The sequence below is a fragment of the Lycorma delicatula genome, chromosome 1 (assembly GCF_047948215.1).
Source record: "Lycorma delicatula isolate Av1 chromosome 1, ASM4794821v1, whole genome shotgun sequence".
Classification (NCBI taxonomy): Eukaryota; Metazoa; Arthropoda; class Insecta; order Hemiptera; family Fulgoridae; genus Lycorma; species Lycorma delicatula.
In genome coordinates, this window is record NC_134455.1 from 364,816,299 (window position 1) to 364,837,858 (window position 21,560).

A 21,560-nucleotide genomic window follows, 5' to 3' on the forward strand; every position below is an offset into this window, starting at 1 on the left:
AATGGAAATATCCATTTTAACCATTCATGAATCCATTTTGACTAGTTTCGGCGTGACGTTTGTACGTACTTGTATGCGTATGTATCTCGAAACTTAGAAATGATTAGTCGTAGGATGTTGAAATTTTGGATTTAGGACTGTTATAAGAAATTTTTGTGCACGTCCCTTTGGATTGCAATCGATTATACCAAAAGTGTCCAAAAAAGCCCAAAATTCAAAAAATCTGGATTTTGCACTTTTTCTTAACTGCAGTAATAAGCCCTTATTGAGTGCTTTTCATCGATATCATAAATGGTACTTATTTTCATTGGTTCCACAGTTATAGCCAAATAAAGTTTTAATTAATGAAATATTTGGATCTTTGGATCTTGCAATATCTTGAAATATTTGGCACATTATTCGATTCAGACTTCATCTCCTTTTTTTTAATTTAAATATATTGATTTATTAATAATTATTAACCTCTGATTGTAAAAAGATTTTTATAATAGATAATAATTCAATAATAATATTAAAAAGAAAAACATGAAAAAATATCAGAAGTTATTTATAAAATAAAATTGTATGTACTTTTCATTTAAAAAAAAAATGTGTATATGTAATTAATTTAATAGGCGTACAAGGAAGTTATGTGGTGTACACATCAGATTTTTTTTCTTCAAATAAGAAATTTAAATTGTTGATCGGATTACTGAAGCCGTTTCATTTATGACACTGGATATTATCTGTCGTGGATGGAAAAGAGGTTGGAATTGTCTTGATTTCTTAGGGCAACTGAAGAAACTCATGTAAAAATCAATTGAAATAGTAAAATTCTTGGTTTCTTCGTTTTGAAATATAATTCATGCATTATATCTGTCATGCATTATTCTAAAACTAATTTTTCCTCCTTCTCCTTTGGGCCGGACTTACAGTTACGTATAACACAGACCAGGAGAGTTTCTTACCCACCGGGTTGGTCTAGTGTTGAACGCGTCTTCCGAGATCAGCTGATTTGGAAGTCGAGAGTTCCAGCGTTCAAATCCTAGTAAAGCCAGTTATTTTTACACGAATTTGAATACTAGATCGTGGGTACCGGTGTTGTTTGGTGGTTGGGTTTCAATTAACCACACATCTCAGGAATGGTCGAACTGAGAATGTACAAGACTACACTTCATTTACACTCATACATATCATCCTCATTCATCCTCTGAAGTATTATCTAAACGGTAGTTACCGGAGGCTAAACAGGAAAAACGAAAAAAAAGGAGAGTTTCTTATGAATTTCTCTTCATTTTGTTGTACGAGTTTAATTCATTCCTTTGTCACGTTTTATTTCAAAATTGTCATTGTCACTTAGTGTTTATTGGGGTGCCAACATGTTATTTTTTGTAAAAATGAATGAAAAATAATAAAAATAAATTACTTAACAACAGTTATATTTTATTTTTATAAAATAAAGCGATTTCATTTTTATTATTTTAAAAAAAATAGTAATAAAAAATATCATATTGTCGGTGTAATTATATGTACTTTTTTGTGCTTAATTATGTAAAACAAAATTTTATTTTTTATTTTTCAACCTTGCAATTCGATATATTTAGACCAACGATTTTCCAACTTTTTAATATCATCAGTGTAACGCAATTTATCCACTTTACAAAATAAGCGGTCGTCTCAGCTTTGATCTCAGTTGAAATGAATCTTCGTCCAGCGAACGACTACTGCAAGTTTCGGAAGCGGAATTAATCGCTGGGAACCAAATATGGCACATGTGGAAGCTCTTCGAAGCGTAGTTATGAAACTCTGAATAAGAAACCAAGACGTGTATGCAGAAGTATTATAGTGGTGGAAGAGCGCTTTCTTTTTATCATGATATGAACATTAACTGGAATAGCACCGTTCAATCGATTCAATAGTGAACCGTTATACTCCCTGATAATAGTCCTACCTTTTTACAGGTAATCCGAGTCCATCATAGTACGAGAATCTGAAAAAAAACCGTTTTCCATGACTTTTCCTGCAGATGAAATCGTTTTCGCTTTCTTTGGACACTTTTTATCTTCTCTAATCTACTATTTTGTCTCTGTCGTGTAATGGTGAATCCACGTTTTATTTACTGTTATAAAAGTCAAAGAAACTCTCAGCGGAATCGGATTTAAATACCATTGAGAAAAGTTCAGTCGACTGTTAACAAACGCAGCACCCATCAAACAGAAAGGCTCTTTTATACCTAAAAACTTATAAAATGTAATAAACACGGTCTATCTTGACGTTTGCGATTTCAGCAAGCTCGCGTATCTTTAGCCGACGGTTATTTAATACGATATTATGGATTTTTGTGACGGTTTTGTCGGTCGTAGCGGGTTTTGGGCTTTCTGAGGAATTATCTTCTTAAATGGTTGAACGACCACTTTTAAATTCATCAGCCCACTTTTTTATTATCGAAAATAAAAGAGAAGAATTCTTTAAAGTGGAATTTATTTCTTTTGTATATCCGTCAGGGTTAAACCTTTTAAAAGAAAATACTTTATACGAGCTCCAACTTAAATTAGAAAGACAATATCGAAATTTATTCTCTCTATTCGAACCTGTCAGAAATTAATCATGCATCTGGCACGTTTAATTTCGCAGGTTCACTATCTAAAGGATCATATATATTAATCATTTGGTCATTCTTGCGCCATCTCTGAATCAGGCCGAGAACTTTCGAACGACACTGCTTCCTGTTAGTATAATGAAATAGATTACTATTATCTGAGATACAAACTGCAAAATTGTTGATATCTTATCAATTGTAATAAGCTGTTGTAAAGACTTTTTTAATTAATCACCTTGAATTGTTTTTTCTTTTATTGTTATTATTATGATTAATATTGTAATTAAGCGTCTATTTATAATTTTTATTACTAATTTATTGGAAAAACCCCATAAATATTAATAGAAATGTAATTCTATTCATATTTAGTTATGAAATTTTCTTTGTAAAAACATTTCGGATTTTTTGCGTTTCTGGAAGGAAAAATTTTCAGTTAATCTAACATCATCATTTTTATTATTGCTGTAATAATGGTTTCATAATAAAAGGTAAAGTATTAGTTATAATTTGGATTTAATTCTTTTAAATGTATATTCTATTTTTACGTTATTGTATAATTTTGAATGAAAAGTTCCCATTATTTATTACTATGTTTTATATTAGATTATTATTTAATACTAGCAGACCCGGTAATGCTTCGCTATTGCTAGATTTGAGTATATATATATATATATAGATTAAATGAACACAATTGAAAATGTGATAAAACATTAACAAAATAAACATTACGGAACTTCACAAAAATTATCCTTTCCCTTTTACCCTTTCTCCCTGTTCCCTTTCCCCCTTAACTTTTCCCTATTTTCCTTTTACCTTTTTCTCTTTACCCCGTTTCCCATTTCAATTTCCCTATTTCCTTTCCTTTCCCCATTTCTACTTCCCTTATTTACCTTTCCCTCTTCCTTTTTTCCCCTTTTATTTTTTCTCCTTTCCCCTTTCCATTTCCTTTTCCCCTTATTCCCTTTTTAACTTCTTCCCTTTTCCATATTTCCCTCTTCCGATTTTTACCTTTTTCCCCGCGCGTAAATCGGTCCACTAGCTTTTTAGACTATAGCGGACACACATATCGGAAACACTGAAATGGAATCGTAAAATATTTAGTACAGCGTGTGTTGCTTTTACGTCCAACAGATAGCGTTGTTTTTTAAAAAAAAAAAATATGTTTTTACTTGTTATAGATGTGACATCTTAGGTATATAAATAGTAGGTATATAAAAACACGCGCGTATTCAAATATGCAACGTTCAAAATTTCAAAGCAATCGATGAAGAACTATTTCGGAGATTTAAGATTTTGAACAAACGAACATTTACATTTTTATTTATATAGATTAAATAGTGTAGATTATTTTTTAAGGAAATATTTAATTACGCGGGTTTTTTTTTAACTAACGTATTTCTTTAAAATATGACTCAAAAAAAAAAGTTTATAAAAAATAAATAATATATAACTGCACTGTAGTTAGCGTACAAATTTTTCATATATTATTTATTTCAAACGGAAATTATAATAACATACCGGATGTTACTACCGTGAAGGGGAGTGAAATGTCACATTTCGACATTCTCGTATTGAAACTGGAATGATCGATGCACTCGTAGAACCCCTGTAAATTCTGTATACAGTTCAAAATTATTATTTGTTTTTTTTATTTCATACCCGTGTTATTTTTAACTTTACTATGGATTTTTATCTTAGTTTAACAGTTGTCTATAAGTTTTTGTGCTTATCCCACTTATATAGTACTGGATCATCGTAGAAATAGTCTAGTTTGACATTTTAAACATTAATTTTAATTCCAATCCGTTAACAAGGAAACTTATTGGTACTGATTTATATTAAAAACATATGAAATTAAATTAATTTACGTATTTTATAAATTAATAATTGAACAACTTAGCGCATACATAGATCGTAATATTTTCTCTCGTATGAACTTTTAGGAAAGTATAAAGAAATTTTCTATAAACAAAAAATAAGATATTATTAAAATGTTTACGCTCGCTGCAATAGTAATATACAAAATTATTAACGAAAAATGTAACAGACTTTCGCGAAATGTCCTTCTAATGAAAATAAAGAAGAAAAAGTTCGTATAGTTTCGGAAACGCTTCGTTAGTGAATGTCGGCTGGCGAAAGATTTTGCCCTGATTTCTGCGTTTTCGGTAAAATTAAACCAGACTATAATTCTTGGAACCCAAATTTAATGGTTTTTTATAAAATTTGACCTGAAAAAATGAAAAATATATAGTATTTTTGTAGTTTTTTTTAGAAATCAAAAAATTATTGGGTTAACAAAAAAAATTTTTTGGTCGAAAAACACCACATTATTTTATGTTTGGCTTAAAATAACTATGTTAAATAGATAATAAACTTAAGGTTTCAAACAAAACTTGTAGAAAATTTTATTCTAAGTAAAATGGTATGAATAAAGTCCGCAGAAGCTATAAAAAGTTTCATATAGATCACAAAAGTAAGAATCTGGAAGTTTTTAATAAACCAAAACATCAAAACGTGGCTGATAACTAAGCATTAAACGAAACAAAATTTTCAATATTACAAAACGAACTGATTAAATCGACCATATTCTAGAAAAAGAATTACGAAAGATGGACGAAGCAGGAGCGATATAAAATGCCGAATAGCACAAGCTAAACGAGCCTTCAGTAAGAAATATAATTTGTTTACATCAAAAATTAATTTAAATGTCAGGAAAAGATTTTTGAAAGTGTATGTTTGGAGTGTCGCTTTATATGGAAGTGAAACTTTGACGATCGGAGTATCTGAGAAGAAAAGATTAGAAGCTTTTGAAATGCGGTGCTATAGGAGAATGTTAAAAATCAGATGGGTGGATAAAGTGACAAATGAAGAGGTATTGCGGCAAATAGATGAAGAAAGAAGCATTTGGAAAAATATAGTTAAAGAAGAGATAGACTTATAGGCCACATACTAAGGCATCCTGGAATAGTCGCTTTAATATTGGAAGGACAGGAAGAAGGGAAAAATTGTATAGGCAGGCCACGTTTGGAATATGTAAAACAAATTGTTAGGGATGTAGGCTGTAGAGGGTATACTGAAATGAAACGACTAGCACTAGATAGGGAATCTTGTAGAGCTGCATCAAACCAGTCAAATGACTGGACAAAAAAAAATTCTAGAAAAATAAATTTTAGTTAAATATAAAACCAAAATTAAAAAAAAAAATCTGATGTGGACACCACTTGACTTCCTTGTACGCCTATTAAATTACATATACACATTTTTTACTGCACTTCATTTAAATTTATTTCATTTGAGATACGATCCTCCAATTCTTTAATAAAATGGACAGTTTACAATTGCATTGTGGTGGACAAACTTGTATCACATTTTTTTGTGGTGTCCGTATAAGCATTTTATATTAGTTTACATATAATTTTTTTTTTCATGTCGCTGAAGTAGTTATTTGGATTGAGAACGTGTCGGATCTGAAACCATGGACACATTGATTCAAATCCGACTTAATATACATATATTTCTTTAACTTTTTTTTTATTTAAATATATTGATTTATTAATAATTATTATCCTCTGTAAAAATTTTTGAGTTAAAATGAAAAGTACGTAACACTTTATTTCACAAACTTCTGATTTTTTTCATATTTTATTTTTTATTTTTTTATTGGTCAATTGAATTATTATTTATTGCATTTTTTTTTTTTTTATAATAAGAGGTTAATAAGTTTTAATAAATCAATATAATTAAATTTTAAAAAAAATTAAAAAAAAGGATATGAAGTCTGATTTGAACCGATGTGCCTTCCCAATATTTCATTAATTAAAATTTTATTTAACGATAACTCTGGAACCAATGAAAATAAGTACAACTTTTGATATATATGTTGTTGAAAAGCTCTAAATGAGGGCTTATTACTGCAGTTAAGAAAAAGTCCAAAATTCTAAAAATTAGGATTTTGGACTTTCAATCCTGAACCAAAAGTTAAATCTTTTGGTTCAGTCGATTGCAATCAAAAGCGGAGGTGCGCAACTAGATGTTACAACTGTCCTAAATCCAAAATTTCAACTTCCTACGGCCAATCATTTTTGAGTTATGCGAGGTACATACATACAGACGCCGTCCCGAAATTAGTCAAAATGGATCAGGGATGGTCAAAGTCGATATGTCCGTTGAAATTTAAAAACCAAAATTTTTCGCTATCACAATACTTCCTTTACTTCGTAAAAGAAAGTAAAAATGAAAAATCAAGTAAAACAATTTATTAGAAATCTTTAAAACTAATTAAAAATTAAACGTTCAATACCTAATTAAAATCTTGTATATTTTAATAGGTTCTGTTTTTAAAATCTTCGAAATTATTACGTTTGTATATAGTTTCTGTTGACCTTTTTCATACCAATTTCTCAGAATCAAATTATGTACAAGTTTTATTTTAAACTTTTCAGTTTATTACCCATTTAACAATGTTATTGAACGCCAAACATAAAATAGTGTGTTTTTCAACTATAATTTTCTTTTACCTCCGACTTTTCTAAAATACTTAAAATGTATTCTCGACCTATTTTTCCAGTTTTTTTTTTTTTTAAGTTAGAATACAAAAACCCACTAAAATTTACACCTTAATTTAAATCTGAAAAATTACAGTCTGACTTAATTTTACTGAAAGCGTAGAAATCAGGGCGGCATTTTTGCCAGCCGACTTCCACTAACGTAGTTTTTCAGAACCTATGTTTATAAGAACTTTCTTCTTTATTTTTACCAGTAGATGTCCTTAAAGTTTGTTATATTCTTCGTGAATCTTTCTGTATATAATTATTGCCGGGAAAGTAATAATGATCAGTCAAAATATTTGATGTTTATTTTTTATAAATTCGTTGTTTCATGATTCACTCTAATCGAAAAACATAAAACACCCATGGAAAATTCAGGTTTAATTACGTACGTATCCTGGCCTGTATTTGTTAAGTATTTTCGGACTGTCTGAACAGTGAAACTTGAAATTAAAATTTGGCTGTATGTGTGTATATATATATATATATATATATATATATATATATATATATATATATATACACAGAGAGATTGTTTATAAAAACTATTTTGTGATTTTCGGAGGATGGTCCCCCACCTCGAAATAAAGAAAAAACTTTATGTCAACATAGATCCGAAAACGCTTATTTTACCAGCTATCGCCATTTTCTATTTTTAACATAAAAATTTATTTCTCAGAAATGGTTTATCGTATCGAGTTGAAATGTTTCACTTTTAGGATACCTAAAGGTTTGCTTGTACAAAAATAATGAACCTGATCTCTCAATCCATTTCAAAATGGTGGCTATGTAAACTTTTTAATTATTAATATCTTTATAATCATCGGTTTATTTTTAAATATTATATTATTACAAAACATGTTAAGCTTTTTCTAACAAAGAAAGTGACACCTTATTTATTCGAATCCGTTCATAAATAACTAAGTTACAGCAAAAGCTCTTGAAGTGAGTAACTCTAGATTAAAAAAAACCAGTTTTTATTTCCTCCCGAATAAAATTAAATAGCTCGATACGCTCTCAACTGGAATAATTCTATTAATTTGATTTTGTCATAACCTCTGCCTCTCTAGCACCGTAGATATAAAAAAATTGCCGCCTAATATATTGTCTTCTTCCAGTTGTGCACAATATCTTCACGAAAGTAAAGACATTAATAATCAGATAAGTAGATTACTAGATAAAACTTAACCAAAAGAGCAAGCTGGCTTACCCAGTATTACGGATCACCATCTAGGTGCTACGTAAAATGATAAGTAAACGAAATGTATGCTTTTTTGCCTAGCATTCGCCGATTTTGAAAAGGCATTCAACTCTGTCAATCACCTAGCATTCAACATGTCGTCGCCCTACTAATTTTAGCAATAGACTTGGACAACTTTGAAATACTGAATAATTTCTAGAAAGAGATGTTAATGTTGGAAAAAATACTGACAAGTTTCAAATTGAAAGAGGGCTGAAACAAGGTGACTCGGTATTCCCAAAGATAATTAATTACAGCGGTCCTAGAAATGGTATTTAAATATCTCAACCGGAATGAGGAACGTGTAGGGATCAAAAATTAATGTAGAGAAACTAGCGAACCTAATATTCGCCGATGACATTGTGCCGTTTGCTAAAGATTTAACAGAACTGCAAATGCTCGTAAATGAAGTAAAGAGAAGTTTGCCTACAGATTAACTTTTCAAAAATAAAGATAATGCATAATCAGTGGGTAACAGTTGAAAGAATTGCAACGAAGACAAAAAGTTAAAAAGTTTTGAAGAATATATCTGCTTGGGACAATTCATCAATGCGAATAACTCGCTACTTTGAGACGTTCTACGACGTATAAAACGGATGGAATCCATTTGGACGTAACTCAGTGGTTTTCGACTCCAAAATGCCTGTGAGTGAAGAAACAAGTATTTGATAAATGTGCCCTGCCGGTATTTACTTACGGTTGTCAAACATGGACATTAATCAATCCAATAAAGAGAAAATTAATATCAGCACAACAAGGAATGGAAAGAAATATTATGGGTCTGACTAAACTAGGTAGAAAGACAGCAGTCAGTGTTAAATCAATAAAAAAAGGTAAATTAATTAAAAACATACTTTTAAACAAATCTAAAAAAAAATGGATTACCCAGTAAACATAAATAGAAGATAATTTTTTTTTTCAACAAAATAATATGTATGCAGTTGTCTATTTTCGCAACACCACACTGAAAAGCATGGAGCCCGCTTTCATATACAATATCTAGTAAATCTCTTTGGATGAACTTAAGTTAAGATGCAAAATAGAACTGAGTCGCGCCCCATGCTTTTCATTGTGGTCTTGCAAAAATAGACAACTTTATACATATTTTATTGAAGACAAAATTATCTTATATATATATGTTTACTGGTAGTTCATTTATTACGATTTTTTAAAAGCTTTTTTTTATTTTTTATTCTATACTTTTTATTAGTGCGATGTTTAAATATTTACGGGAGTAAATATAATACGGGAGTTTTCGATATCTCGTACAAGGATGATCGAAGCGTTACGTTGGTTGATGGACTGCTTCGATGTTCATCCCAAAAACCTTCTGCGCATGTGTACTATCCGTTAACCGTAGAACGAAAGTGAGTTAAAGAAAAGCATGTAATAACAGATGTGCTGGGAGTATATAAAATATCTAAAGTGGATGTGGGTAGAACACATTGCGAGAATAGCCGTTAGACGGCTTTGGTGCTGGATTGGTCTCCGAGATATCTGACTCGACTAAGAGAAAAATCCGCAGATTGATGATATAAAAAAATGAAAGGGGCTGCCGAATCAACTGGAAGAGGAGGGTTCGTGACGGAGAGGCATTGTAGGGACTGGAGGCAGACTTTGTCAAAGAGTGATTAGCAAGAGCTACCGCAAGAGGTTACGTCTATAATTGATTGATTTGGCTGCAAGTAATAATAATAATAGTTACTGGCAAGTTCAGGAATTTATTATTTACCAAGGAAAATCTAAATACTATTCCAAATCTTGCCTTCTGGATTACGATACGTCACGATGGATAGATTCTAGATCTCTTGTTTGCAAATTTTTAACAACATTTGAGAAAAGATTTAAATGGCATTTAAATGGCACTTTAAAAAGATTTAAATGGCAGAAAGGCTCCTGGAATAGACGGAATACCTGTAGAATTACTGCGCACTGCAGGTGAGGAAGCAATTGATAGATTATACAAACTGGTGTGTAATATTTATGAAAATGGGGAATTTCCATCAGACTTCAAAAAAAGTGTTATAGTTATGATACCAAAGAAATCAGGGGCAGATAAATGTGAAGAATACAGCACAATTAGTTTAACTAGTCATGCATCAAAAATCTTAACTAGAATTTTATACAGAAGAATTGAGAGGAGAGTGGAAGAAGTGTTAGGAGAAGACCAATTTGGTTTCAGGAAAAGTATAGGGACAAGGGAAGCAATTTTAGGCCTCAGATTAATAGTAGAAGGAAGATTAAAGAAAAACAAACCAACATACTTGGCGTTTATAGACCTAGAAAAGGCTTTCGATAACGTAGACTGGAATAAAATGTTCAGCATTTTAAAAAAATTAGGGTTCAAATACAGAGATAGAAGAACAATTGCTAACATGTACAGGAACCAAACAGCAACAATAACAATTGAAGAACATAAGAAAGAAGCCCTAATAAGAAAGGGAGTCCGACAAGGATGTTCCCTATCTCCGTTACTTTTTAATCTTTACATGGAACTAGCAGTTAATGATGTTAAAGAACAATTTAGATTCAGAGTAACAGTACAAGGTGAAAAGATAAAGATGCTACGATTTGCTGATGATATAGTAATTGTAGCCGAGAGTAAAAAGGATTTAGAAGAAACAATGAACGGCATAGATGAAGTCCTACGCAAGAACTATCGCATGAAAATAAACAAGAACAAAACAAAAGTAATGAAATGTAGTAGAAATAACAAAGATGGACCGCTGAATGTGAAAATAGGAGGAGAAAAGATTATGGAGGTAGAAGAATTTTGTTATTTGGGAAGTAAAATTACTAAAGATGGACGAAGCAGGAGCGATATAAAATGCCGAATAACACAAGCTAAACGAGCCTTCAGTAAGAAATATAATTTGTTTACATCAAAAATTAATTTAAATGTCAGGAAAAGATTTTTGAAAGTGTATGTTTGGAGTGTCGCTTTATATGGAAGTGAAACTTGGACGATCGGAGTATCTGAGAAGAAAAGATTAGAAGCTTTTGAAATGCGGTGCTATAGGAGAATGTTAAAAATCAGATGGGTGGATAAAGTGACAAATGAAGAGGTATTGGGGCAAATAGATGAAGAAAGAAGCATTTGGAAAAATATAGTTAAAAGAAGAGACAGACTTATAGGCCACATACTAAGGCATCCTGGAATAGTTGCTTTAATATTGGAAGGACAGGTAGAAGGGAAACATTGTGTAGGCAGGCCACGTTTGGAGTATGTAAAACAAATTGTTGGGGATGTAGGATGTAGAGGGTATACTGAAATGAAACGACTAGCACTAGATAGGGAATCTTGGAGAGCTGCATCAAACCAGTCAAATGACTGAAGACAAAAAAAAAACAACTTTTGGAGTCAATCATCCTAAGAAAATATATGAATGGTTACTAATTACTCCTCCTTTCGTTCTTTTCTTTTCTGTTTACCCTCCGGAACTACCGTAAGGTATTACGTCAGAAGATGATGTGTATGAATGTAAATAAAGTGTAGTCTTGTACAGTCTCAAGTCGACCATTCCTGAGATGTGTGGTTATTTGAAATCCAACCACTAAAGAAAATCGGTATCCACAATCTAGTATTCAAATCCGTATTGAACTAACTGCTTTTACTACGATTTGAACCGTAGAAATCTCGACTTCGAAATGAACTGATTTGCGATGACGAGTTCACCAGTCGACCATCCCGGTGTAATTCCCCCGTTCGCCTTCAATTTTTAACACCTCTAAATTAAGAAATGTTTGAGGTTTTATTTTGTATATATATATATATATATATATTTTTTTTTTTTTTAATTTTATATGAGTGTTAAAAAGCTTTTAGATACACCAGGTATGATTTTCTTCTATTATCCATTAAAAATGTTATTTATTTATTGCTTTTCTTTCAAGTAATGAAGACGTTTTTATTTTCTGTGTTACGATGTTAAAAAAAAGTAATTGAAAATAAATTAGATTTACAATTTACCCATCGGAAATTACCGGTAACAGATCTTTACAGATTTTTAACAGATCATTACTTCTTAAAAATATTGCACGTCAACTACAGAATGCTATTAATTTAGTGTTTTTTCTCGTGCAAGAAAAAATAAAATAGAATTGCTTAGGTAAATATTTTGATCGTATTTATGACTGAAAGTTTTTTTTTGTATCATTAGAGATTTCGGTAATTTTGTCACGTTGTCCAGGATAAACAATAGATTTTAATAAAAAATGGAAAAAAGTAATTGATTAAATGTTATCGGTTGTCACTTTTTCTTAACAGATAAAATAAATTTTCTATTCTGTTCAGTACATAATAATGTCCCTCTACGTACATCACGTCAGGAATGAATAGATGTGCTGCTACATAAATAAAAAAATAAAAATTTCAGCAGTATTTATCTGGATGGATCAAGGGATACCGTGGTAAAACCTTGAGAGCAGTACCACAAAATAACACAATTAATTAAAAAAAAAAAAAAAATCTGATGTGTACACCACATGACTGTTTTGTACGCCTGTTAAATTACATATATATATTTTTTTTTCAAAATGAAAAGTACGTAAAGTTTTAATTTCATTAATAATTTCTGATATTTTTTAATAATTTTTTTTTATTATTTATTGTAAACATTTTTTTTTACAATCGGAGTTTAATAATTATTAATAAATCAATCTATTAAAATAAAAATTAAAAATTAAAAAAAAAGAGATGAACTCTGATTCGAACCCATCTATCTTCCCTTTGTAGGACCCAAATATTTCATTAATTAAAACTTTATTTGGCTATAACTCTGGAACCAATGAAAATAAATACCACTTATGATATATCGTTGAAAAGCTCTGAATGAGGACTGATTGATTTACGAGGTCTTTGATTACTATAGTTGAGAAAAATTTCAAAATCCAAATTTTTTAGATTTTGGCTTTTTTGGCCCACTCGATTGCAATCGAAAGAGGGGGTGCAAAACTAGATATTACAACAGTTCTAGATCCGAATTTCAGTATTCTACGGCTAATCGTTTTAGAGTTATGCGAGATACTTACGTACGTACAGACGTCACGCTGAAACTAGTCAAAATGGATATTTCCGTTGAAATCTAAAAACCGAAATTTTTCGCGATCACAATACTTCCTTCACTTCCTACAAGGAAACAAAAATATAATTCCTATTAACTGAATGCCTTGCGGAATACTGTATGTACACTGTTCGGTGTACCAGTTTCTGATTGGAAAGACACTGTAGAGCCACAGAATTCGGTAGCGCTTTGCTGGGAATCTCCGTCTGTTGGTACCAATTTACTTAGTATTACCGTCTTTGCACGCTGTTATCCCGTCTTTATTAGCCTTACTCTACCGTCTGTAGTCCAGAAACTTTCCTAGGAGTTAAATATAAATATACTGATCCCGGTACTGTAGTCGTTTAAATATATTATCCAATAACCTGGTAGACATATAAACTGTATATCCACTCGGAAAACTTCATTAATTCACAGATAGATTAATCCAGAGATAGTGGAGTCGATGTGGGTGATTACAAAGCATCGGGATTGAAAGGAGTCCGGGATTAGTTGTTAAGTTTCCTGTCTATACGAATTCTTGTGTTATCGAAACGAAATCTAAATTTAATCGAAGCAATATTGGAAAATATAAAACGGCCATCAAATTAAGGAAATTTATATGTTATTTAAAGTAAGTATTTAAATTTAACATTCGCTCCACCTAAGCGGAAGACTTAAACAGAAGAGCTAAGTTGTGTATGCATAATTTGAATTTTTTTTGACACTTTAAAGAGGCTATTTATTATCAGTCAGTTTCCGGTGCTCATTTGATTACAGTTTAATTCTAATAGGGACTATAATGAATGACCTTGATGCTTGTGATTTGAATACTGATGTGCTTATTCATGAAAGATAACATAGGCCTCTCGTCTCGACTTATTACGAATTGTCTTGCGTAATTTAATTTAATTGTTGGTTTGTTATATTTCATTTCATTTTAAATATCCCATCTTACCTTATCAATTTACCTGTTATCTATAAGTTATAAATTCTTTCTTTGCATTATTCAGAGTATATTTTATGTTTAATATAAAATTAAAAGAAAATTAGCCACCTGTCCACATTTATTATTTATTTATTTTTGTATTCCTACATGATTTAAAAACGACCCAATATATTTTAACGAAAATCGAAACATGATAACTTATTCTTGTTGGAATTTTCGTCGTGAGACACGATTAATATCTGTCTAAGCTATGTATAATCTCAAAATATTTTGGGGGCCAGATTTTTATTTGTATAAATTTTTTATTTTTTATTTGTATTCTTTCAAATTATTTTGTCAATTAATTATAAAATAAGAACTAAATCATATGAATGTACAAAAAGTTTGTCTTTTTTTTAATTTCACTCGCAGGTGTTTCAATTTGGACGAAAATGGTTACGATGCATTTATCATTTTTAGCGAAGCATTTAAACTTACTAAAAAGTAAAATGAAGCATTATTAAGACCATTCTTATGTCGACCATTCCTGAGATGTGATTAATTAAAAACCATCCACCAAAGAACATTGCTATCTTCGATCTAGTATTCAAATTCATATAAAAGTAACTGCCCTTTTCTAGGATTTGAATCTTAGCTCTCTCGACTTCAAAATCAGCTGATCTGCAATGACAAGTTCACCACTAAATTAACCCGTTGGGGACTTTCCTGCCTATTTATAATAAAGATTAAACGAGTTAGAGGCAAAAAAAAAAAAAATAGAATATATATTTTTTAGAGCTGGGAAATAAATTTTAACAAAAACTAGCTGGTCAGGGCTCCACACCTGGATCCCCACTGTGTTCGTTATCCTCATGTTTGCGAGAATAATACAGATAAATAATAATTAAGCCTGAAAAGCTCTCTTTCCTCCAACATTTCCATCGTCCTTGATGTAGAAGCTTTGATAACTTCTCATACCCTCAAGAGGGCTAGGGCCTTGATCTATGGCTTTATAACCTTCCCTGGGATAACATGAACATAGTCGTATATCCTTAAAATTTTAAAGCAATGAGTCGGTTGGTTCTTGCGTGATGCTCTGATACCTCCTTGATTATTTTGAAAACGATCAATGTCATCAGGTCATTTTTGGTCCGTTTTTAAAATGTAACATTTGTTTTGCTCAATTTAATACTAGCGTTTTTACACATATACAAGCAAGCACGCGTGTGCATACACACACACATACACTCAATTTTTTAAAGTACAGATTTTCTAAAAATATTCACATACTGGTTAAGCTTAACAAATTTTCTTAAGTAAAGTTTTCTCTAAATCGAACAACTCCTTTAATAAAGGTTAAAACAAGAAAAAAACTTGCGAAAGGATTTTTTGCGTTTTAGGTCCAGGGTATAAATTTAAACAAATTGTAGACATTTCTTGATAGGTATATGAAGTATAAATTTTCAAAAAAATGTTTGAAAAATATTTAAACCTATGAAAAAGAGAGGAAACAGAAAAAATACATATATTTAAAGATGTTGAGGTCAATTTTTTGAATTATTTATATAAATGTTGGTTTTCACAGTGGATTTTCTTTAATAAAATTTTCTATAAAATACTTCTGAAGAAAATCAAAATTGGTTTTGCATGATATCTTCATCCCTTTAACAAATTAAAAAAAATTTATATTATCAATGCTCATGTACAGGAATATTTGAGCCAAATTTGAAGAAAATTAATTTGGTTAATCCTGAAATATAAGGCAAAAAACAGTGCCACATATATATATTTATATGCATACAGTAACATAAATACGGAATATACTAAACAAATTGTTAGGGATGTAGGATGTAGAGGGTATACTGAAATGAAACGACTAGCACTAGATAGGGAATCTTGGAGAGCTGCATCAAATCAGTCAAATGACTGAAGACAAAAAAAAACATAAATACATGTTTTTTGTTCTAGATGAACTAGTTGGCTCTAAAATGTAAAGATTTTCAAAAAACCCAATACCTGATTTTTGTTATTTTCACCATACTTTTCCCTTTTTTACTTTTAAGACCATAATGGATCACTTTAGTTCATTTTTTTGGCAAGTTATTTCTTTTCTTGCTGATTTGTTGTTTTCAGCTTTTCTTTTTTGCCAGTAATTTCTAAGGGTTTCAAATCTTCTTGCCCTTTCTTGTTCAGAGTACACCCGGCTTATTGTTTTCTTGGGTTTTGATAGGAATCTTGTTTCTTTATTTTTTAATTTCGCATAGTTTCCGGTTTTCGTTTTTAGGTTTTCACGGGTTATGTCTCTAATTCCTCCATGTCTTTCTGTACTTCGTATAACCAGTTCGGTCTGCTTTTCTTGTTCCAGAAAAGTTCGATTATCCGTCTGATAAGTCTGGTCTCTTCCATTCTGAAAATATGTCCTAGAAAGGAAATTCTCTTCTTTCTAAATTTATTAGTTATCGGGATGATCGTTTTGTTAATCTCTTCGTTTGGAATAATTCTCCAAATCCCGTCTTTTTTAATGTTTTTCCCGATGCATCGTCGTAGAATCTGTCTTTCAATCTTTTCCAGTTTGTCGGTAAACCTTGTCTGGTACGGTCCAAATATGGTTTCGCATTCTTAAAGTATTTCCGGTCGGATAACTGAGTTATAATGTCTTATTTTTGTGTTTATGGACATGCATTTTTTGTTATAGATGTTTTGAGTTTTTATTGTGGCTTTGATGAGTTTATTTATTCTTTCATTCCAGTTTGGATTTTCTTGGAGGTTGTGTGTGATGTTTTCCCCAAATATTTTAAAGTTTTCTGCTAGTTCTGTGTCATTATTGTTTATTTTTACTTTGCTTATGCATAGTGGGTCTCTCACCATAATTTTGGTTTTTTCGTATGAAAATTTTAGACCAATTTTTCCTGCAATTTCTTCCAGTGTTGACAGTTGGTATCTGGCCTCTTCTATATTTTGGGATAGTAGGGCTAAATCGTCCGCAAAGCCTAGGCAATTTACTGAGATACCTTTTCCTATTTTAACATTGTCTTTATTTAATTTTTCCAATCCCGTATTATAAATTCAAGGGCACAGTTGAATGAAAGCGGTGACAGTCCATCTCCTTGTCTCAGTCCTGTTAATATAACTTTTCCCTTTAATATATCTTACTCTTCTCGCTATATTCACCAGTCAAGTAAAAATAAATGTCTGCTGAGATTTCTTTTCTTTTTAGTGAAAAGAATTATCAAATCATTTAAAAAATCTTCTGATTTATTTATTTAAAATATAATTAAAAGATTTTTTTTACAGAAACAATATTACTTCAACGAATTTTTAAATAATGCTAATTATTTTTTTTTTAAAACTTAAATGTTTTTTAAATATGTAAATAATTTTCATTATCACTTTTTTAATCTGATTTATATGACTATATTCTTTTTTTATAATAAATATCTTAATGTATTTACCGTAACATTTTTTTATGTATTTATATTTTACATAATTACCATGAACTGTAAATACATCTTTTTATCTTATAATTAATTATGCATTTTGTAATACTACTTTATCAATATCTTACCACAGTTTCCCTTGGTAGATCCAGCAATGGTTCAGGAAAATTACCTTTTTTTTATTAATAAACTTTTATTAATAAAGTATCCTTTTTTTTATTAATATTCCTTTTTTTTGTCTTCAGTCATTTGACTGGTTTGATGCAGCTCTCCAAGATTCCCTATCTAGTGCTAGTCGTTTCATTTCAGTATACCCTCTACATCCCTAACAATTTGTTTTACATATTCCAAACGTGGCCTGCCTACACAATTTTTTCCTTCTACCTGTCCTTCCAATATTAAAGTAACTATTCCAGGATGCCTTAGTATGTGGCCTATAAGTCTGTTAACATTCTCCTACAGCACCGCATTTCAAAAGCTTCTAATCTTTTCTTCTCAGATACTCCGATCGTCTAAGTTTCACTTCCATATAAAGCGACACTCCAAACATACACTTTCAAAAATCGTTTCCTGACAATTAAATTAATTTTTGATGTAAACAAATTATATTTCTTACTGAAGGCTCGTTTAGCTTGTGCTATTCGGCATTTTATATCGCTCCTGCTTCGTCCATCTTTAGTAATTTTACTTCCCAAATAACAAAATTCTTCTACCTCCATAATCTTTTCTCCTCCTATTTTCACATTCAGTGGTCCGTCTTTGTTATTTCTACTACATTTCATTACTTTTGTTTTGTTCTAGTTTATTTTCATGCGATAGTTCTTGCGTAGGACTTCATCTATGCCGTTCATTGTTTCTTCTAAATCCTTTTTACTCTCGGCTAGAATTACTATATCATCAGCAAATCGTAGCATCTTTATTTTTTCACCTTGTACTGTTACTCTGAATCAAAATTATTCTTTAACATCATTAACTGCTAGTTCCATGTAGGGATTAAAAAGTAGGAAATAGGGAACATCCTTGTCGGACTCCTTTTCTTATTACGGCTTCTTTCTTATGTTCTTCAATTGTTACTGTTGCTGTTTGGTTCCTGTACATGTTAGCAATTGCTCTTCTATCTCTGTATTTGAACCCTAATTTTTTTAAAATGCTGAACATTTTATTCCAGTCTACGTTATCGAATGCCTTTTCTAGGACTATAAACGCCAAGTATGTTGGTTTGTTTTTCTTTAATCTTCCTTCTACTATTAATCTGAGGCCTAAAATTGCTTCCCTTGTCCCTATACTTTTCCTGAAACCAAATTGGTCTTCTCCTAACACTTCACTAACACTCCATTCTCCTCTCAATTCTTCTGTATAGAATTCTAGTTAAGATTTTTGATGCATGACTAGTTAAACTAATTGTTCTGTATTCTTCACATTTATCTGCCCCTGCTTTCTTTGGTATCATAACTATAACACTTTTTTTGAAGTCTGATGGAAATTCCCCATTTTCATAAATATTACACACCAGTTTGTATAATCTATCAATCGCTTCCTCACCTGCACTGCGCAGTAATTCTACAGGTATTCCGTCTATTCCAGGAGCCTTTCTGCCATTTAAATCTTTTAATGCTCTCTAAAATTCAGATCTCAGTATTGTTTCTCCCATTTCATCCTCCTCAACTTCCTCTTCTTCCTCTATAACACCATTTTGTAATTCATTTCCTCCGTATAACTCTTCAATATATTCCACCCATCTATCGACTTTACCGTTCATATTATATATTGGTGTACTATCTTTGTTTAACACATTATTAGATTTTAATTTATGTACCCCAAAATTTTCCTTAACTTTCCTGTATGCTCCGTCTATTTTACCAATGTTCATTTCTCTTTCCACTTCTGAACACGTTTCTTTAATCCACTCTTCTTTCGCCAGTTTGCACTTCCTGTTTATAGCATTTCTTAATTGCTGATAGTTCCTTTTACTTTCTTCATCACTAGCGTTATATTCCTTATGTGATTTATTATTATCATTATGCATTGATTAGAATAAAAGTTTTATTTATTTATTTATCTAATAACAAAAGGAATACAGAGTAATTTGATTGATACATAAATAAATATATCAGAAATTTGATTTGACAACATTTTGATACTTCTATTTAATTTGTTTTATTTTTTTTATCTATAATCAGTCACGTCCATTCATTTCATTGTTGCACATCCTGACCCCCTTAGGGGAAGACACTGACCTGCCTTGTGAAAATCCTGGTCGCCACACCACTCCCTCCATTCTTAGTTAGCCCTTATGAGCTTTACCGGAGATCGTTTTTTAGATCCTATAAAACTTGATAATACAACACAGTCATCAGTTTGGTCTCTGTCAGGATGCAACTGATATAAATGCCTCGGCAGATATTTCCATTAGTGTATTTTACACAACCTACAATAGCCTTCATATGCCTCTTCCAACAACGACCACCTACCATAAATTACAGCCTTTAACTATCAAATTAACTGATTTACAGAAGTGTGATCCCTGTGCTTTCCTCTAACACTGAAGTTTTCACACAAATATTCAATATATTATATTTATTAAAGAAAAATAAAGAAGAAAATCAGTTTTTGTTTCAAAGATTTCTTAATTTATTTAATTTGTAAAATTTTGAGCTCTTAAAAAACTTATTGGTCTGTCTGTTGTAATGTAATTGCATCTGTTTTCTCAAATTATTGTATAGATGTTTTTGTAAAATGTAGTAGTACGACTCTTAATAAAAAATGTTCTTTGTATTTCCTGCTAAGATTAATACTAACAAACTGGTGACCTTTTTTTCTGTTGTAAATACTTTATTACTCTTAATTGCTACTTAACTAAATTAGAAGAATTATCTGTGTGTTCATAACTTTAGAAGCACTAAATTTATTGTAATAATTAAAATGTTAACATTCTATACTTATTTCAAGCCGGTTTTATTTATCATCTTCTTCATTATAAATGATAATAATACTCGTATATCGAGCTAACTAGTGTTGATTAATTTAGTTTTATTTAAAAAAATTATTAGATTGTAGATGGATCTAGTTTTAAGCAAATAAATTGAGATTTGATTAAAGTCATATCTGGTTTAGTTAGGTATTTATTGAGAAATGTTAAAAGTTTTGTTAAACTTTATTATTGTTTTAGAAAACTGTATTCAGTTTCATCTAGAGAAGACGGACCCAGTATAAAAAACCCATAGAAAGATAAAATATTATTCCACACAAATGAATTATATCTTAAAATCAAATGGATACAAAATAAACTGGTCTCCCATTTCTCTTAAAATATATTTTTCCCTCTCTATCAATCTACCTCAATAAAATCTACCTCAATTTTTATTCTACAAAGTAATCAACAAAATGATACTGAAATAAAAATAGGTCAGGGACTTTGCACTTGCGACATTTATTGATGAGTTTCATCACATGATAACTGACAGCAAAATGATATCAATCCCTAAAGAGTTGATAGTTTATGACCAATACAGGAAGATTTAATAGAAAGTTTTTATCGCTCTGATATGACTTTGAAAGTTTAAAATTAACTAGAAAAGTAATTTCCTATAACACCTCTCAAACTAATGTAATGCTTTACTGATATTAATATATTTTGGATCTTGAATACCACAAAAAATTCTGTTCAGGTAAATCCTGTGTTTAAAAAAGTTAACATTTCAAAAATGAATACATCAACTTAAAAACACTTTAAGTAACTTGTCAACTTAAAGTAACAATGTCAATTTTTTTTTAACATTGTCTGTTCT

The 21,560-nt window shown here is 30.6% G+C and overlaps 1 protein-coding gene across 5 annotated transcripts in view; it reads left to right on the top strand.

Moving 5' to 3' along the window:
- jar (Myosin heavy chain 95F jaguar) overlaps positions 1 to 21,560 on the top strand; it is a 355,723-nt gene that overhangs the window by 242,046 nt on the left and 92,117 nt on the right. The gene's annotated exons all lie outside the window — the stretch shown is intronic.